The sequence below is a fragment of the Haliotis rubra genome, unplaced genomic scaffold (assembly GCF_003918875.1).
Source record: "Haliotis rubra isolate DU_JTF1 unplaced genomic scaffold, ASM391887v1 Scf1181, whole genome shotgun sequence".
Taxonomy (NCBI): Eukaryota; Metazoa; Mollusca; class Gastropoda; order Lepetellida; family Haliotidae; genus Haliotis; species Haliotis rubra.
Genome location: NW_025765094.1, coordinates 215,797 through 234,247, shown reverse-complemented (window position 1 = coordinate 234,247; position 18,451 = coordinate 215,797). Strand labels below are relative to the sequence as shown.

The 18,451-nt window shown below is 36.1% G+C and overlaps 1 protein-coding gene across 1 annotated transcript in view; it reads left to right on the top strand.

Moving 5' to 3' along the window:
• Positions 1-316: 316 nt before the first annotated feature.
• LOC124259750 (cGMP-dependent 3',5'-cyclic phosphodiesterase-like) overlaps positions 317-18,451 on the top strand; it is a 69,779-nt gene continuing 51,644 nt past the window's right edge. The window contains 2 exon segments of the mRNA XM_046693950.1: positions 317-347; positions 6,698-6,787. The gene's annotated coding sequence lies outside the window, so the exon portion shown is untranslated.

The following is an 18,451-nucleotide window of genomic DNA, read 5'->3' as shown; positions in this document are numbered from 1 at the left end:
TTCTTTGATATGTTATACAGGCAATTTGTATACAGACTCAGTAGATGGTTCTACTTATAGTATCTTCTTTAATTTATTTAAAAAAAGATACATGTTGAATTCCTTTTTTTGTACAGCATCACTAGCATCAGTATGATACTTCACTGGTATGTTGTTGCAAACCTGTCATTCAGTCATGTTTATGAATGGTTTTTCACGATAATCTCAAAGACACTTTGTATAAATAGGAAAGAATGACAGGTATCTTTCGTGTGTCATGTCTCTCTCAGTCTCAGTTGAATTATAAATATGTTTTTCAGATTTGCGGGTTTTGTTAATATGGTATTCAAGGAGATGATACATTAAATGTAAGTAAAACTCAAACATGTACATCTATTTAGATTCAGATATGCAAATTTATGCCCACAATACATTTTCCTACAACGAAATGTCATAGTACTATTGATCTCATGACCATACAACATATATCTGTCTGTCTGTCTTTCACAGAATCAACTGCTACTTACTTGTGCTTGTTTTTGAAGATGAGATAAACTGTTCAAATATTTTATCTTTCATCAGGGCCATTACATTCATGTGTTGCTGCTCATGTCAAAGCTGCATGTTGTCACCCTGTCACTCTGTGTTGACTCTCTTATTGACATAGATTGCACTGCTCTCATCGTTGTCGTTTCCCATGGCTATTCAATTATCAGCTCCTTACTATTAAATGATATGCCACTGATAGTAGCCATGTTCACATACTGCTACCTGAAACCATTGAACTTGAAGTCATTTGTGTGTGATTCAACCAGGGTAGCTACAGGCATATGGTCCAGAAATACTGTTTTCAAATAAGTGAAAATACACTTATACAATTATGATCTTAAGCAATCCATTTTATTATGTTGAGATTATGTATACCATAATCATGTCCAGTCAGTAAGTTTATTATAGAATATTAGTTACACAGTGCTCAGTTGAACTCAATAACATAATCATGACACATGTCCTGTGGCAGCAAAATGCAAGTAATTGCTAAGTTTATCAACACACTGCTACCCACACAGTGTTTATCCGATTATTGATCGATATGATCTATATGTAAAAGATGTAAAAATGTTATACATTGCGAACAATGCAGTTTCTAGCCTAATGGTAGTATGGTTAGGGACGTTAGCAAAGTGACGCAGGTTACATCACTGAATGTCTTGGATATTTTCTATTTTGCGTATCTCACTTAGATAAACAATAAACTAGTTTCAAGTAACAATCTCACTCTTAAGAATGTTTGTAAATATTGGATTCAATAATTGATTTAAGTACTCAAGATAGTTATTTCTGTCAAAGTACCTCAATCCTACAGTGCAATTTCTCATTGATTTTTCAGTCACAGTGTGTTCATAGCAGTTAAAAAACAAATTGTTTCACAGTACAAGTTGCAACATTTTCAACAAAATGTGGGACAGCATACCATATTTCCTCTAATAAATTACCAGACACAGTAATTAGACCCAGTAACTGCAAACGTGCCAGGCCTCTAATAAGCACCAGGTCTGGAACACCATTGAAAAAATAAGTGCCCATGTCTTTTTTTCGAACAGGTTTTGTACTTCATCAGATCATGATAAGAATTTCAATGTTCTGCATCCCTGCATAATTTTATAGTTAGGGGTATGTGCAGTGCAGGTGAGATTCTTGAACAAAGTTAATTTTCCAGATCTTATGAAAATGTGTATCAGAAAATTGATGTGGCATCCGGCAAAGTCCTCTGGCATGCTTAGGCTGAAATATTATAGAAGCAAACATCTAGGATCAAAGGATCACCCTTAATATTTGAGAACATATATATTGGTAAAGAATGCTCAAGAAATCTCCAAATCACGAAATAAAGACAACTGTATATGAACATGAAAAAGTGGGCAGAAGTAGATAATAACACCTTGATAACTAATCCCTTTATTGACAGCACCTTCTTGACAGAACATGTGGTAAAAATGACACACAATGACTTATAAGGACTACAGTGCACTCTGTCAAGCTCGGACTCTGTCTTTCTCGGATTGCTGTACAAACAGGACTGAACTCACGGTCCCGATGAATCCTTCTTCGTTGTCATAATAAAAAAGTTCTGTATCTCGGACTCTCATTATTTCGGATTTCGGACCAAAGTGTTGGCCCGATAAGGTAGTTACATGTAAGAACATTGCTACATGTATTTAGATAGTGTGAGTCATATGTGATGCTCTGGGTAACTCAGGGGCTGGTGATATTGGGCAGTAAAGTAAATCCAGGTCTATAGACAATTAAAGACTTGGTTATGTTTGTTTGTACGTTGTTTATCATATTACATCCATTGGTCATGACTACTACAAAATGAATCATCAAATCCCTTTGATTTTACTGCATCACAATCAAGCATTTGATACAAGGAAGTTCATAGTTCTAGGTCAAGCCACTGATGGAGGTAAAACAGGGAGATTCACATGGCCATGTTTGCCTACTGTGTATTTAACATTGTTTTCAAATTGCTCAGATGATAGGGTCATTACCCAAAGTAGGGCCCCCATTCAAAGTAATTTCATACTCGGTCTGCAGATATTGGGCCACATACATAGTAATCCATACACACACAAACACACACTGAGTAAATTATGAGGGTATTTGTTATACATTTGTATTTGTTAGAACATTGCAAAAAGAACTGGGGAAAAAACAATGTCTTTGTACTTAATCTGGATGGAACGGTTTCAGGTGAAACAGATTAACAGACCATGGATATCACAGTGGAACTTCCCTAACACATGTTATGTAGGTGTTGCTAATTATTTATTGTTAATGTGATATGTCACTTCAACATTAACCCTCTGGATGTCATGTTGTTGTTTTAAAGATTCAAGAAATCAAAAATGTGCAGGTTGTGTGAGAACTGCGGTCACAGCATTAGGTGGACCTCAACTAAAAATTGTGCAGGAATGTACAGTATTCAATTTAGAATCTTATGATGTAAATGTAACTGGAAATATCAGATTGGCTTGGAACAAAGACAGTGCTTTTGTCCTAGATTGTGTTATGTGTGAGAAAAAACAGGAACAAATTTTGCAACTTTTTATCATAATAGTACTGTGTGAGGGACTTTTTAACTGAACAGCTTTTCAGAAAGTGTGAAAAAAACAATACTGCCTCTGCATGAACTACATAAATGAATATCAATTTATCATATTGTTTTAAGCATTTAAAACTTGCACTGGTGCAATCTGAAACTTCAAAATGCAACATCATATTTATACCAACCTGCACCCAGTGTATGTTAATATTTTGTTTAATATTGACTTACATATAACATTATCCATTTTTGTATTTTGATAAGTGACTAGCCATAATTGGGAGAAGATTGTTTTTTCTCTTTGACATCACAAGACAAGAGTGAGGACCATGCATAAAGAACAGGACTATTTCTCTGTTTTGCCTTGTGTTATGTCCACTGAAACTCTGGACAATATATTTTCTTAATGTTTTTGTTCTCCATTACCATTACATCACAAATGTAGATATCAGAATTGTATGTGTTTTAGTTTATGACAAATCGTAAGAAATGCTAAAATTAAGAACAACTTCAGTGATTTGTTGTTGGTTGTTTGGTTGTTTAACACCACACTCAGCAATACTCTAGTATGATGGCAATCAGTTACCGTGTCTGGACCGGAAAGTGTAGGTACAGGCATGATGAGCATCAATCTACACAACTGGGATATGATCACATGCATCACACATGTCAGCAATCCTGACCACCTGATCCCGTTAGTTGCCTCTTATAATAAGCTTCGGTTGCTGAAAACCAATTATAACGCTCATCTTCACAGGTATACATAAATGATGGGGTCATGCAGAAATTAATAGCCCCCTATTGATTATGTAAATAAGTAATTATGTTCCCACATTCACCTGGGTGTGTAAGTTGCACCTTTATGAATGGAGCTTTATCATATATAATGAATTATTGAAAATTTATCACCTTTTGTTTAATGTCATCTGGATTGTTTTATGTTTTTGGCTTAATCCAAGAAAGATTCATTGTAATACTGATTGATATGTCACTTAATTTTCATTGATAGAATGAAAAATAAAAGATATGGATCATTCTTGCACGGTATAAAAGTCAAGCCCATCATTAATGTATTGCAGATGAGTGTGAAGTTACAAATAATATACAAAGTTATATGTAATAGGCATCTCATAACAGTCATAAATTAATTGTGATTTATTAAGCACTATCAAGTTGTTTTACACAATAACTAACATATAGACAGTAAATTGTTAGTCATAGAATTAACTTTCTAATGTCCATGTGAAATATTTATAGTGAACAAGAATGTAAAGAAATCTCAAATTGGATTAAACATTTCCCAGTTGAACCAGGTAGATATGATATTATTGTTGTGGTTGTTTGTTTATTCACAACAGTCTGCAATATCCCAGCTATATGACAGTGGTCATAATCAAGCCTGGACCATGCAATCCAGTGATTAACGTCTGACTGACGATTGTGTTAGTCACTTCTAACGATAAACATGGCCATGGGTTGCTGAAAACCACTTCTAACTCAGATCTCTACTGGTCATAACTGATGGCTTTATCATGTTTATAGAGGTGACCCTATGAATACCCTATGAGCATAAGGGGAAGAAGCAGTGTGTGAAATAGCCATTGGTTTGCTAGCCCATGCCTAGTAAAAATCCTGTCGGGCCAGTAAGTCTCCCCAGTAACTGGCCTGACTGGTTTGTGAATTAGTGAATTTTCATGGGGTCATTTTGTAAATATATAACTCTCTCCAAGTTGTTAAGTTATAACACACCTTTCAATCATGCAAGATTATGTCCTGATGAAAATATGTTCATCATATTAGCAGTTTCATGATGAAAGCTGTGTCTACATTCAAATTTCGGGCAATGGGATTATTTTGTTGGCTTGTAACTTTCAGGCATAGCTAGCCTGACTAGTAAGCAAAATTTGGAAACTGTTTTGCATGCTGAACTAAGGGGATGATGTTTGTTGACATGGCTGATAACATCCAGCTAACATGTCAGTTCCATGAATCAATGCTCAAGTCACTGGATTGTCTGGTCCAGAATTGACACAAGTACATCCTATCACGTACACCAAATATTACATTAGTGAGTTACTCTTTAAGATCAGTGTCAGGCAAGAGTTGGATGAGGACATAACTAATGTATTTATTACTCACAGTTTCTAATTAGCTCATCCATGTTAAAAGTGAAGTATCATCTACTAGTTGTAGTATTTATTCTTCAAAAAAGCTGGGGACCCTCAGAGGTAACATAAATTTTCCAAATGTTTTTCACAATAAGAACTGCAATGATACAACATCATTTACCTGACCAACTGAAATATACAACAGAAAAAAAAATTAGCTGTGGGTAAATATTGTGTTACACCGACAACTGCAGTATATTATTGCAACTCTTTTCACAGTTCACTACTTTATTTTTTAAGAGTATGTTTTGAAAAGGGTGAGTGTGATTAGTTTTACGCCAGACTCAGCAATATTCCAGCTATATGGAGGCGGTCTGTAAATAATCGAGTCTGGACCAGACAATCCAGTGATCAACATCATGAGCATCGATCTGTGCAATTGGGAACCGATCGCATGTGTTAACCATGCCAGCGAGCCTGACCAGTCCTGATCGCCTCCTACGACAAGTATCGGTTACTGAAAATCAAGTCTAACCCGTACCTTCACGGGTTTTGAAAAGGGACTCCTGAAACTAAATACGATGTGCCATCACGTCTAATGCAACATCTACAAGGGTAATTGCTTCAGTCATGCTGTGGAACAAGTGAAATGTTATGATGCTTATTTACGTTTTGGGAAATCCATTACAGCGACAGTTAAGTTTGATTCTTTATGCTACTATCAGTCGTCATTTTAAGATTCGCGTAGATTTCTGTCTTCAAACGTGATGTGTTATGGTAACAACTCAGGGCGAGCGTGGCTAGACTGAATGAATGACAGGTTTATTCGCGGATTATATAAATTTTGGCTAAAATGTTTTGCGCGAAAAGCGTGAAAATAAAACCTGCACGAAATATACTACGTTTACAGTATATGGATGTCATTGCTTATAAATCTTGATCAATAGTGATAATATATTTGTGAAAATGTCTGTGAATTCAAAATGTTTGCAGCCCATGTAGACTATCTCAACAGTTTTACCACTTCTGCAAAATATGTTCTGTAATACTGCTGGAATATTAGTTCAATTTCTAAAATGCTTTAATGTTTCAAAAGTTTGTGTTATGGTTCAGCTAACATATTCTAAACACACCAAATGTATTCACCAGTCGCCATTGTTTTCATGCTTGGTTAAAAACAAATTTCTACTAGCAGCTGTTGCCTGTATATGGTAGGGAAGTATTGGTGTATGGACTAACACTTGAATAACAGAAAAGTGCACGCAGCAGCTTCCTGATGTAAGGAATGTAAAGGAAACATGTGGCTGGATGTGTATGGTCAAATTCACTAGAATTCCTACAATCTTATACAATATCATGTGATTATGCATGTGCATTCAACAATTTTCAGTGAGACTATTCATTTGTTTTATCAGTTGGGATTCCAAACCGTACATTGTGTTGATGGTTTACTTCACTTGTTCTTGTTTGTGTGTGTGTGACAATGATTCCATGTTGTTTACAGGAAGCATTCCTACCCTTGCTGGAAGCCAAAACAGTAGCAGAACTTAGAACAGCAATAAGAAAAGCCCTGACATTCATTCTTCCTCAAGTGGTAAGTACACTTGGCATCTGTTGTTACACTTACATCTAGCAAGTCTTATTTATGATTCACATTTGGTTTTTATGACTGCATGTGACTTTTCTTCTTTTACACTTACAGGTATTTACATATTATGAGCTCACCTCAAGTAGATATCCAGAGAGATTGTATCATATTCTACGAGTATCTTTCCTCCAATACTTATGGCTTGATTTAAAGAAGCTATCATCCGTTTTCAGCAGTTATAAATATTGTTGCAAAAATAGGTTTTGCATGTATTATATAAGATGCTGATAAAAGAATACCAGATATTAAATTGTCACATCAGTGTTCGAATTCCTTGTGTTAGTGACCACATCAACAACACTCCAATAATCAATCAAATATAACAACTATACCTTGTGACAATGTTTATCGGGTGAAACCACGGAAAAAGTAACACACAAACAGTGCTGAAAATATCAACATGTTTAATCACAAACTTGATTTGGGTATTTGGAAATAGAGAAAGGATATTGTCAATCCCATGCAAAAAATGGGGGCAACTCCAAAAATTGCAAATGTTTTTTATCTAGCTTTGGTGAAATGTGATAAAGCAATTTGATGAAGGATCAAAATGATACTTCCAGGTGGAACACTTTGATTTCAAAGTATGCAACTCAATATCTTTGAGTGCCCATGTATTGCAAAAAGGAACTAAGTGTTAATGTTCGCATCCAAAGGAGAAACTCAAATAACTTGTGAAAAGTGGTCCTTGCAACCATATAGATTCTCACTTGTAGCTTCATAAACTTTAGGTGTAGCTTATTTGTAAACACCCTCATTTAGACAGGCCAGAAAAGTGACTGCTGAATATAAATCAGCTGCTGAAGTGCCGTTCTTCAACATCCATGGTTCAACATGTTCAAAAGAACCATACCTGTTACTGTTCCATTGCTGATACACCAACAATAGGAAATTAAAGTGATCTGATTGGGATCTATTTATGCCTTTTTATTCATATGTCAGGTTTTTGAAAAGAAACATGCTAGAAAATTGTTTTTGGAAAAGACAGACAGATCAAATTTGGTGTGGCCTGACACTACAGTCTCTTTATATATTTACATTTTAAGATTCAGTCGGGCAGAGCGTCTCTGCTCTTTGCAGACATTTTCTGCATCAAGACACTGTTAAGGACCCATGCCTTGAATGAATCCTTCCTCCACTTCACGCATTTAATGAAGTGAGTGCATTCATATATCTTCTTCCCCTTTGATCTGATTATGGAGGTAAATTGGCATAAATCCCCATGAATAATTGTTCTCTTAGTAAGCCATGTAAGCCTAGACTGGTCTTTTGGAAGAGACATTATCGATCGTAGGGGAATGGAAATGTCTTCGTTTCTTGCTAGACTATATGCTTTCTCCATCAACAGACCTGTTGTGCTTGTTGGCGGCATCAGCGACCACGAACATGGTTAAAGGTGGGAGATTAGATGTAATGTGGTCAGTCGTTTACAACCATCAGATCACTTTGTCACCAAGTGCTGTCTTAACAAATATCGCCATGTTATTTTAAGTTGCAAATAATGGTATAAATTGTATCTCATAGTCACTTGGAATCCTAGAACATATGTTTTCCTAAATGTGACATTTTGTTTGATTCTGTATTTATCATGGAAATGTTAGGTAGAATTAAAATATTGTGATTGTTAAGCATGCAAGTTCAGTTTGTACAACAATGTATATTTCTGTAACATGTTATAATGAGTTGGTAAACAGGCTCTTTGTGCCAACTACACACCTATTGCCAAATTACATTAGCCTCATTAGTGAAGGTGTTGTTGCTGATGTGTGGAATGGTGATGGGCAGAGCTTACTAGACTAAGGCACCGTTCTTGTGGCTATATCATTGCCAACTGTTCTGTGTGATACTGCTGAACAAAAACAGAAAAAACTCGATCTTCTCTGTTGGTACAGAACACAATTGTAAAATGAGCATATGTACTGCTTAAGGGTTCTGTCGAAATTCATTACACAGCTCTCTAAGCATGTTTTCCTTGCACATTTCTTCTCACAAAATAGAATTGTATAAACCTGACTCTCTCTGTCATTATTGATTATGCTAGAAATTGATCATCACATGGAGTGAGCAGAGGAAAAACTGTAGTTACTTGAAGTGTCTTGTGGATGTAATCAGTTGGAGGAAGGGCTTCAAGCTCCTTGGTCAATAGACATCCAATACAGGGCTCCATGATTGCTCAGTGATTGAGAGTACTACCAGAGAGACACAGCCCCTCTTCTAGATGATACACATGAAATTAGTAATAGTTTACCCACAGTACAGCAGACACAGTCACACAAAAAAGGACTGATTGCTATTTGTGAGATTTGGCAGCTCGTCTGCCAGAATAATTCTGTGGATACTCATAGAGGACTAGAGGAGTGAAGTTTGTTGGACCTAAAAAACAACAACAGTATAACTTTGGTATTACCATTTAGGCTTAAAAAGGATAAATACTGATTACATGTATTCAAATAATGGTTTGGGTGTGAATGTCCGTTTCCAACTACAGATGAACAAAGAACAAGTGATGTCTGATATCATGATATCAGTGTAATAGTAAAGGTGTTATCATGTATAAGTCGGTTATGTATTGATGTACATTGATGAATATTGCTACTAAATTAATACCTCTTTGTTAATCTAAATATATTCAATGTGTGAAACAGGCTGATCCAGTTTAGATGTTTGTAAGACCCGAATGGGATAATTATCATCACTTTTTGGATTCTGTTGATTTTGCAAAAATAGAATAAAAATTGAGATAACATGGGGTTTCCAAGTTGTAATTGCAAGTAAGGCTGTAACGATTCACTCGCATATTCGCTGCATCGAACCGTAGCCCTTCATGAATTCAATTCGTTATTCGTGGTCACAAGAACCGAATATTAACGAATATTTACAATTTTATAAAGGGAGCTTGTTTTACTTGAACCCTTATGTCCTTTTCCAAAGTGAGATATGCAAGAATGGAACATGTACTAGCATTGGAATAGTGCAAGTCATGTTAGTTTGCCAAGATTGCACATGGTACTGTCGACTATAACTATTACATAACAAATTTGAGTGTCATGGTATCACTGGTTATTGCTGTGACAAATCAAAACTGTCAACATGGGTTTTCTATAAAGTGCATCAATCACTTAACTACAATATTGTATTCATGAATAAGTATTCGTATTCGTTACCCAAAATTCTTGATACGAATCATATTCACCACATAGTGTATACGTTGCAGCCCTAATTGCAAGTAATGTTAAACAAAAAGTACCATCTCCAAAACCTGCCTCAGCCAAAAACTTGGGGTGTACTTGAACATGACATGATGTGAAGGGCTAAGAAATTGAAGAAAAGTCTGACTTGTGGAAATAGCTTACTGCACAAGCAATGCAGTACAGCCTTATTATGTTCAGTGTAAGTCTTTGCCTCTTAATTGATAGGTCTCTGACCGAAGACCTTAAAATGCCACTCCATCTTGAAGTGATCACTCATGGATATGTAAATATCAATTTATTAACATTAAACAATGACAACCAATGCACAGTATTCATCCACCATGTTTTATTCTATTTATTGTTTTGTCTTGCTGCTTCAAGTATCAGTTCCACAAATCATACCGGTTGCATTTTCTAAATGCTCATACGTCTCAATGTTAACATTTTCATAATATATAGGTAAGACGCCAATTGCTATTGCCTGGAACTGTTGACAGTTGAATTGGTTTCCCATATGCCATTATGTACCTGATTCAATCTCTAACAGCAAACTGAATGATTCTCAGAATATTTTCATTGTTCAGTCTCAAACAGTATGCAGATTACCGCTGTACTGTATAAATGTAGTCACTCATAACAGACAATAACCTAGTTAGGCTCCCCACCAAATTTCTCATATGAAAAATGTCAGGAAAATATACGTTGTTCTTTGTCAAAAGAGAACTGTAGGAAGTGTCTGATAAATGTGTATGAGGTTGTGCATCTGAAACAAGACTTCTTAAAGATAACTGAAGGTTTTCTCACTCCAGGTCATCATGACTATGATTATGTTTGCACGATTGCAGTTCAACCTAATCCATGCATATATTTGGCAGGGTTTTACATGACATGTGATTCCTGAGTATTTGACGCAACAATTTTGTAAACGACTGTCAAAATATTATCATACGAGTCAAGCTTGACGGAAGTTTTATGGGTGGCCCTTACATTTTAGTTCAATAATATCGATTTGATAAGCAAAAAAAGATATTGTTCGATGATAGTTTGACTTTTACAGAGCTGTCAGATTGTTCCAGAGTACTCAGAGGACAGTAATCCTGGCTGTTTGAATTGAACAATGCTGTAGTTTCATTTGGTGGTGTGACATACACAGTTACATACTGAGAATGATTAACATAAAGATTTCATGACTCCCAAATATTGAAAATAACTCCCAAAAATATATATTGTGAGTCACCATGACTCCCATTGTTAAAAGTCTGTGTAAATCCCAGATATTTGGCCCTAAATCTGCAGCAAAGTCAATTCAATATGCGAAATTTGTGTTTAAAAGGAGTAAGTGGATAAATAGAGTGTGTTACTCGACTTTTATGAAACAAGTGTGAAATTTTGTATTGCGAGAGCGAGAACGTACATACTTTTGCACAAGTTTGTGTAAGTCATATGGCACATTTGCAAATGTAATAGTTTCTTTATTATCCATTCTATTCATGTACTTTTGTGTAGTATAACGCGGTAAGCAAGTGTGGCAGCCCTGTTCATTGACATCACGTTCAATTGTTTAATGATGTCACTGACGACGAAATACAGAAACAATGGTTGCTTGGCAAAAGTGATATGTGATATATATGATACTGGTTATGTTTCACCATATGGATAATAAGAAGTTTTATGCGTCTACATAAAAATGTTGGTATTGGTTGAAAGTTAACAGATATGTTGAATGGCTGGCCACGAGGCATTTTTTTTTCTTAAACTTGGAAGTTTTGAAAATTTTGATGTGGTCAGAAACACAAATAGTAACAAAAATGAGTACAAAAGGCTGATTTTTAGAACTTCGAAGTCTGTGACCAAGATTACATTTTCACCAAATGTTTATGATTTTGCTATGTATATCTCCTATGAAAATGAGCTTTGGATGCTCAAAGTTTAGGCAAAGCAAGAGCACTTTATGCAAACCTCATTTTTTCTCCCCACCAATGCATTTTGTGTTTTCCAGAAAAATGTAGGTTAGTTGATTCTTAAATTATGGAGATCGTGTGTGCCCTTACTCATCCTTTCCATATTCTTGTTAATGGAGTTATTACTACTGATGACTTGGTAGAGATCTTTTCCAATACAAGGTTAAAATGCAATGTGTTTGGTTTAAGAAAATATGAACATTAAAAATACCATTTTGAACAGTATATAAGTTCTTTCCACTATATGCCTACTCAGGGAACTTTGGGCATGTGTGGGTATTCAGTATGCATCATTACATCAATGACTAAGTTAATCATGTAATAAATAATAAGTGAGTTTCATTTGTTATTTTCTGTATATATGCATCTCTTGGCTTATGTAATCATAGATGAAGGATACAAAAGCATAAAGATCACATTTAATCAGCACCCCCAGCCTGAACAGCAAATTGTGAAGGAATCATAATGAATTCATGTTTTTTTGTATTGCTTATTTTGAAACCATAACCTCAGAGAATGATTGCTGACGATGTCTGTTCCAAATGTCGATTATCATCATGTAGCCTTTGATCAGTCTTGTCACAGACATGACTTAATGATTCTTCGCTCAGGAAAATGATAAGAACATTTGCTTGATTGAGAAAATTAAATGAAATGTTTGTTTAATATTGTGAAACCAGTTGGAGGGACAGTGATGTATGATAACTAGGACTGAAATAACTTCATGTAATTAGGCTATTCCACTTGTCCATGGCATTGCTTTGCTATATGGAAACAGCTGCAGCTCACAACGATTGCAATCCCAATAGTGATGATTTGCAAAACTGATAAGACACATCTCATCAAGGGACGACACACAGAGAGCTTTTTGTGTAGCAGACTTATTTAATACACAGTCATCATCCTAAGTTTATCAGTAAACTTCCACTTTTCCTAGCATTAAAGATTCCTTGATGGTTTTAATGACAGATGTTATGTACTCATCTGTGGTTGAAGGCCATGTAAACAGCAGGCAAGTAGTACGGCTTGTGGGAGATAATAACCTACCTACAGCTCAGCACATTGTAATGCTGATCATAGCCAGCTGTCAGTTAAGCTGCAGCAATAATTTGTTTATTAGGATGAAAAGGACAAAAGCACTTTGGTATAATGTTTTTTCTAAAGTAGCCTACAAAATGTACTGATATAGGTGGAGATTGATCTAAATGTTTTTCAAGCAAAGCATGTTGATTCAGTTATTTACATAAACTATCAAGTTCTAAGGTCTTCAGGAAAAGCTCCATATGAGCTTGTCTTCATACCGATAGCAGTTTTTATTAATGAGCACGAAATTCTAGTGGATGAAGCTGTAGGGTCGTCTATTAGAATCAAATACCTTTGGAGCAAACTCACAAGAAGGACCTTAAGACCCCTTTGATTGGAACACTGCATGCCTTGTACACTAAATGAGACATTTTTGCTTGCACTTTAAATCATAAGTTTTCTAGATTATTGGTTCATTGGTTATTGTATTCAGACCATTGTTAGCATTGAACTTCATAACACTTCATCCATGGGGATTCTGGGTACGAAGAAAGATCGCAAGCAAACATTTTTCCTATCAGGTGACTTAATGGTCAACCACCACTAGAATGAACACAAATAACCATGGTATAGCATGGTCTCATGAGATACTATGATATACCATGGTTGATGTTTACCTTTGCACACCATGGTCTTATTATATACCATGGTTATACCATGGCCGTTCCATTCAGGAAATACAGTTCGCTCTATAGTTAAAGCAAGGGTCTTTGTGCTTTAACTGTAAAAACAGTACTTTATTACACAAAACATAGGGGTAGAGCAAACTGTACTTCTTTTCTAAGATGCCAAATTTAATACTTTCCAATGATTAATCTAAGACACAAAACAAATAGAAGAACGAATTTGTCGGTACTGAAGGTAACCATGGCTGTTCAGGGCTATCTGACATGTTGTTCTATTGATGTGTCTGCCCCCTATGTTAAGATACCAAGAATAGAAGTTTCAAGATGGTTTACATTCAGGTTGAACATAATCTCTTTATTATTTAAATTACATTTATGATTGTACCACACAAACCACATGGTCGAGCTGACTGTCTTGTGACATTCCACTGGTCTTTGAACTAGATGGCGAACATTCCCATGTTGAGTCAAGCACATTTTCTATCGAAAAGGTTTAACATAATGTTTCCACCTGTTAGGCAACTGCATGAAAAGGGGTGCTAACCATGCTTTTGCACTGTAGGAGACTGAACTTGCCAGTGACAACTGACGTGAATCGGTCTGGGGGCGAGGTAACCTGACGTGAAATGATTTGATCATGGGAAGAGCACCGCGGAGATAGTGCATTAGCACTGACATGAATCCAAGCCCACCAGCACCAGCCTTGGTCAACCTTGTAGCTGGTTTTGCGCTAACACAGTGGTCTGTGTACATTTGTCATAATCTCCCTTCTTTGGAGATTGGTTAACATAAAAAATTTAAGAGAATTATTGCTGGGAAATACCAATTTCGCTTCGGATTTCACAAGGACACTGAAATAAAAAAGTTTTAGACAGATTTCAGACAGAGAGTTTTTTACGGGACAATGTGCATCCTTTGTCTTATACATCCATGGCTGTTTAGACTTTCCTTGACTGTCAATGCCATGGTGTGTTTTGTCAGACTCATTGTAAGCCATACGAGTGAGTGAGTTCAAATTTAACATGGCATTATTTCAGCCATATGGCAATGTTACACATATACATGTACACAAATGTGTGATTTACACAAAGCCACAAACAATAGCAAGTTTTCATATACACCTTTTAACATCACAATATTATCAATTTACAATTTGGAACACTTGAATTTTATTGTTATAGCAATACTATTTACAATCTGGAAGACCGCTTAACACCCAAATTAGAAATCGAGCAATGTGTAATGCATATATATTCAAAGTTTCTGATACAGATCATTTTCCTTCAACTACCTAATTCAGTGCTTCAGCCAGGCAAGCGCGCCATTGCACCAGTCACACTAAAAAATATGCAATGGCACTTTTTTTCAATGCTAGAGCACCCATTGGCGCAACATTTAATATATTCCACAGGTCTTCTATACCATGGTTACCATGAATGGCAAAAGTTGCAACTGCATTGGCACACATTTTAGTAGTTAAGGTGCCAAGTGGCAACACTCAAAAAAACTTCTGGTTCAGATTCTGCAATATATTGGGTCATCCAGAGTTAGCTCCCTTTGAGTTGTGTGCCCTTGATTTCCATAGCAACAAAATGTGCTCTAAAAGTGCCAAATATACTTATATATCTGTTGGTTTCATGTAACATTTTACAAGTAGAAGTATCTTTATAGGTGGCTCCAAAAGTACCAAATATTCTACCAAATGCTTTCAGTTTTGTGGGCTTGAATGGTTTCATATGTGACATTTTGGAGGAATTATGTGGCCTCATATAGAACAATTTTTTATTTGGGCTTATTAGTAGAGTGAGTATGGTTTTACGGAGCTTTTAGCAATATTCCAGCAATATTACGGCGGGGGACACCAGAAATGGGCTTCACACATTGTGTCCATATGGGGAATCGAACGCTTTAACCACTAGGCTACCCCACCTCCCTACTTATTAGTAGAGCTTCTGGCTCTGACTGACCATTTATCAATTCAAGTTATTTTATTATTTTTGATTGTTTCATAATGGGACATATGTTATCAATATATGATAAAGGCTTAAGTCTTATAAATTTTTAGGACTGTATAATGACATTCCTGTCAAGCGTCTTAGTTATTGGAGGTCACATGAGATTTAAGCTCAAGTAGTCAACCTAAATGATTTGTTTTATTAAGCAATAGTTCATGTGAACACATGTTAATATTTGGAGTTGAATCTGAATGGATAACTGTCATGCAGTAATAATAATTACATCCTGCATTAAAGTGCATTCTGCTGAAGCAAACAATACTGATCATGAAAATCATTTTATACTATTACCTTTATCATTATGTTCTCAAAACTGTGTTGCAATACTTCAATTAAACATTTCACATTAAGGCTCTATATCATTTTATTTATCTGTAAACCACTGGCACACGGCCATACACAATGGGGAAGGGGAGCTGAAAGTATGGTGTAACAGCAACTAGGAAGATGATGTCACAAAGAAAGCTATTATGAAATTATGATGTACGCACTTTGGCACAAACCTTCCAGTCAATATATCACAATATATATTGCAACATCTCTTAATTTATTGCAATATATCGCAATATGAGAATTAGGGCAATATCCAGCCCTACCTGAAGCACTGGAGTAATTATTAGATGACAGCTAGCACAGGTAAACAGATCTCTCAGGTTCAATGCTTTGTAAGCCATACAAAAGTAAAGGCGCAGTATCATCTTTGGATAGAACAAACAGATCTTGTCACAGATCCCGAAGACCTTCAACACCTGGGTAACGGCAGCATAAATGAAGGTTACTTCGAATCACATCAAAGTAAGTGTAGAGTGGCTTCAGAATGTACTTCAATACATTTTTTCTGAAATCACCCGATGAAAGAGCATAGTGATGGTAGTCTTCGTTTTTGCTGGCTCACTTTATCTCTTTGACAACTCCCATGAAAACATGGTTTAATGTCGTAAAGTCTTTGTCATGCAGATATATTTGAACTTCTAATAGAGGGGAAGAGATGTGCCTATTTATAGCTGAACAAATGGAAGTCATAGTAGACTTTGAATACCCCTCTTCAGTTTCAGTCTGGACTTTCGTATAAAATCTTCTCAAAATGGAGTTTCGTTCTCGAACAGGTTGCATCTCAAAATCTACAGGGACAGGCCTACCATACAAACGGTCAACAAATCATCAAAACTGAACTCATATACACCAAAACAGAACAAAAATCACCCAAAACTGCAACAATATCCTCTAAAACCGAAACAATATATTTGTAATGGAAGACAAATCGTTTGAAATGGAAACAAAACTCGCGTATCAGCTACAACAGCATGCGAGAATGGTCGCCAAGCGTACAAAACGGCATTCATAGCATTCCGTTACAAAGCAACAATTCTCAGTGATATCATATTGTCAAATGTAGGTAACAATACAGTCTCCAGAATGCAGAGTAACATTTCATCATCATTGTCATCAAAGTTAAATTTGTGTTTGAAAATGCAAACCTCTAAAAAAAAGTATCTATACACTTTAAAAATAAAAAAAATTATTTTAAAAATTCTACAAAAATAGAAAAATTGCAAAGTCATACAAAATGAATATCAAGCATGAATTTTTCATGTCTGCATGCATCGAGAGTGATATGTTCAGGTAGAATAAGTACAGGATATGTGAAAATGCAACCATGTGGTAGAGTGGCAGCCAAACACCAACATGAAATGACCATGCAACATGAATTATTGGGCTATGCAAACAATGAGTTTTTGTTTGTCAGTCTTCATGAATGTACAGCAAGTGAAAGTGAAACATGCCACGATTGTCACTGCAGACAGACTGTAGCAGGGATTTTCCATGCATCAATAAGCACCATTACAAGACCATGGACCCTTTATCAGACTTCAGGGGGCAACACATGACCTACCCAGATCCCATCAACCATGTGTTACAACTGTAGTGCAGGACTGGTTTATGTGGTTCGTTACTTTCGTGATAGACTCACCATGGCCACCTCCAGTTAGCTACAGCAATACGCAGGATTTCAGCCCAGACAGTGGGAACAGTCAAAGTGCCACAGGTATTCTGGAGACAACCAGTTACAGGCATTGCTCTGACTGACAGCATCTCAGGCTGCAACATTAGTAGTGTCAAGGATGGCAACATGTTTAGTTTAGTAACAAGTCTTGTTTTTCGTAAATATGGAAGACGTCATGTTAAAAGACATCATGGTGAACATTAAGTTTGAAATTGCATACAGGAAGAGGACAGGTTTGGTGGCAAGAGTATAATAATGTGGGCTCCATCTCCAAAATCCATATAAAAGACTAATGGTATAAGTCCAGGGTGAGGCTCTTGAGAGGCATATAGAAGTTGGTATTCAAGTATAAGAGAAAATATTATGGATGTCAACTTCTTCTTTATTCTATACATAATAGTGCAGGGTAATTTCTTTATTCTATACACATAAGTCCAGGGTAATTTAATGGCGCAACATTACACAAATGAAATTCTTCTGCCACAAATCTTTCCCATTATGCAAAAAGCAAACATCACCCAAGTACTGCCACAAATCTCTCCCATTATGCAACAAGCAAAAATCACCCAAGTACTGCATGGCCCTCAGGGTCTCCAGATCTCCAGATCTAAACCCCATCAAACATTTGTTGGATGCTCTTGATCAATGTCAGCAACAGCCACAGATCCTCCAACTGTTGGTACAGGCACTGCAATAAGAGTGGTTGAACATTCCCAAGGCAACAATTAG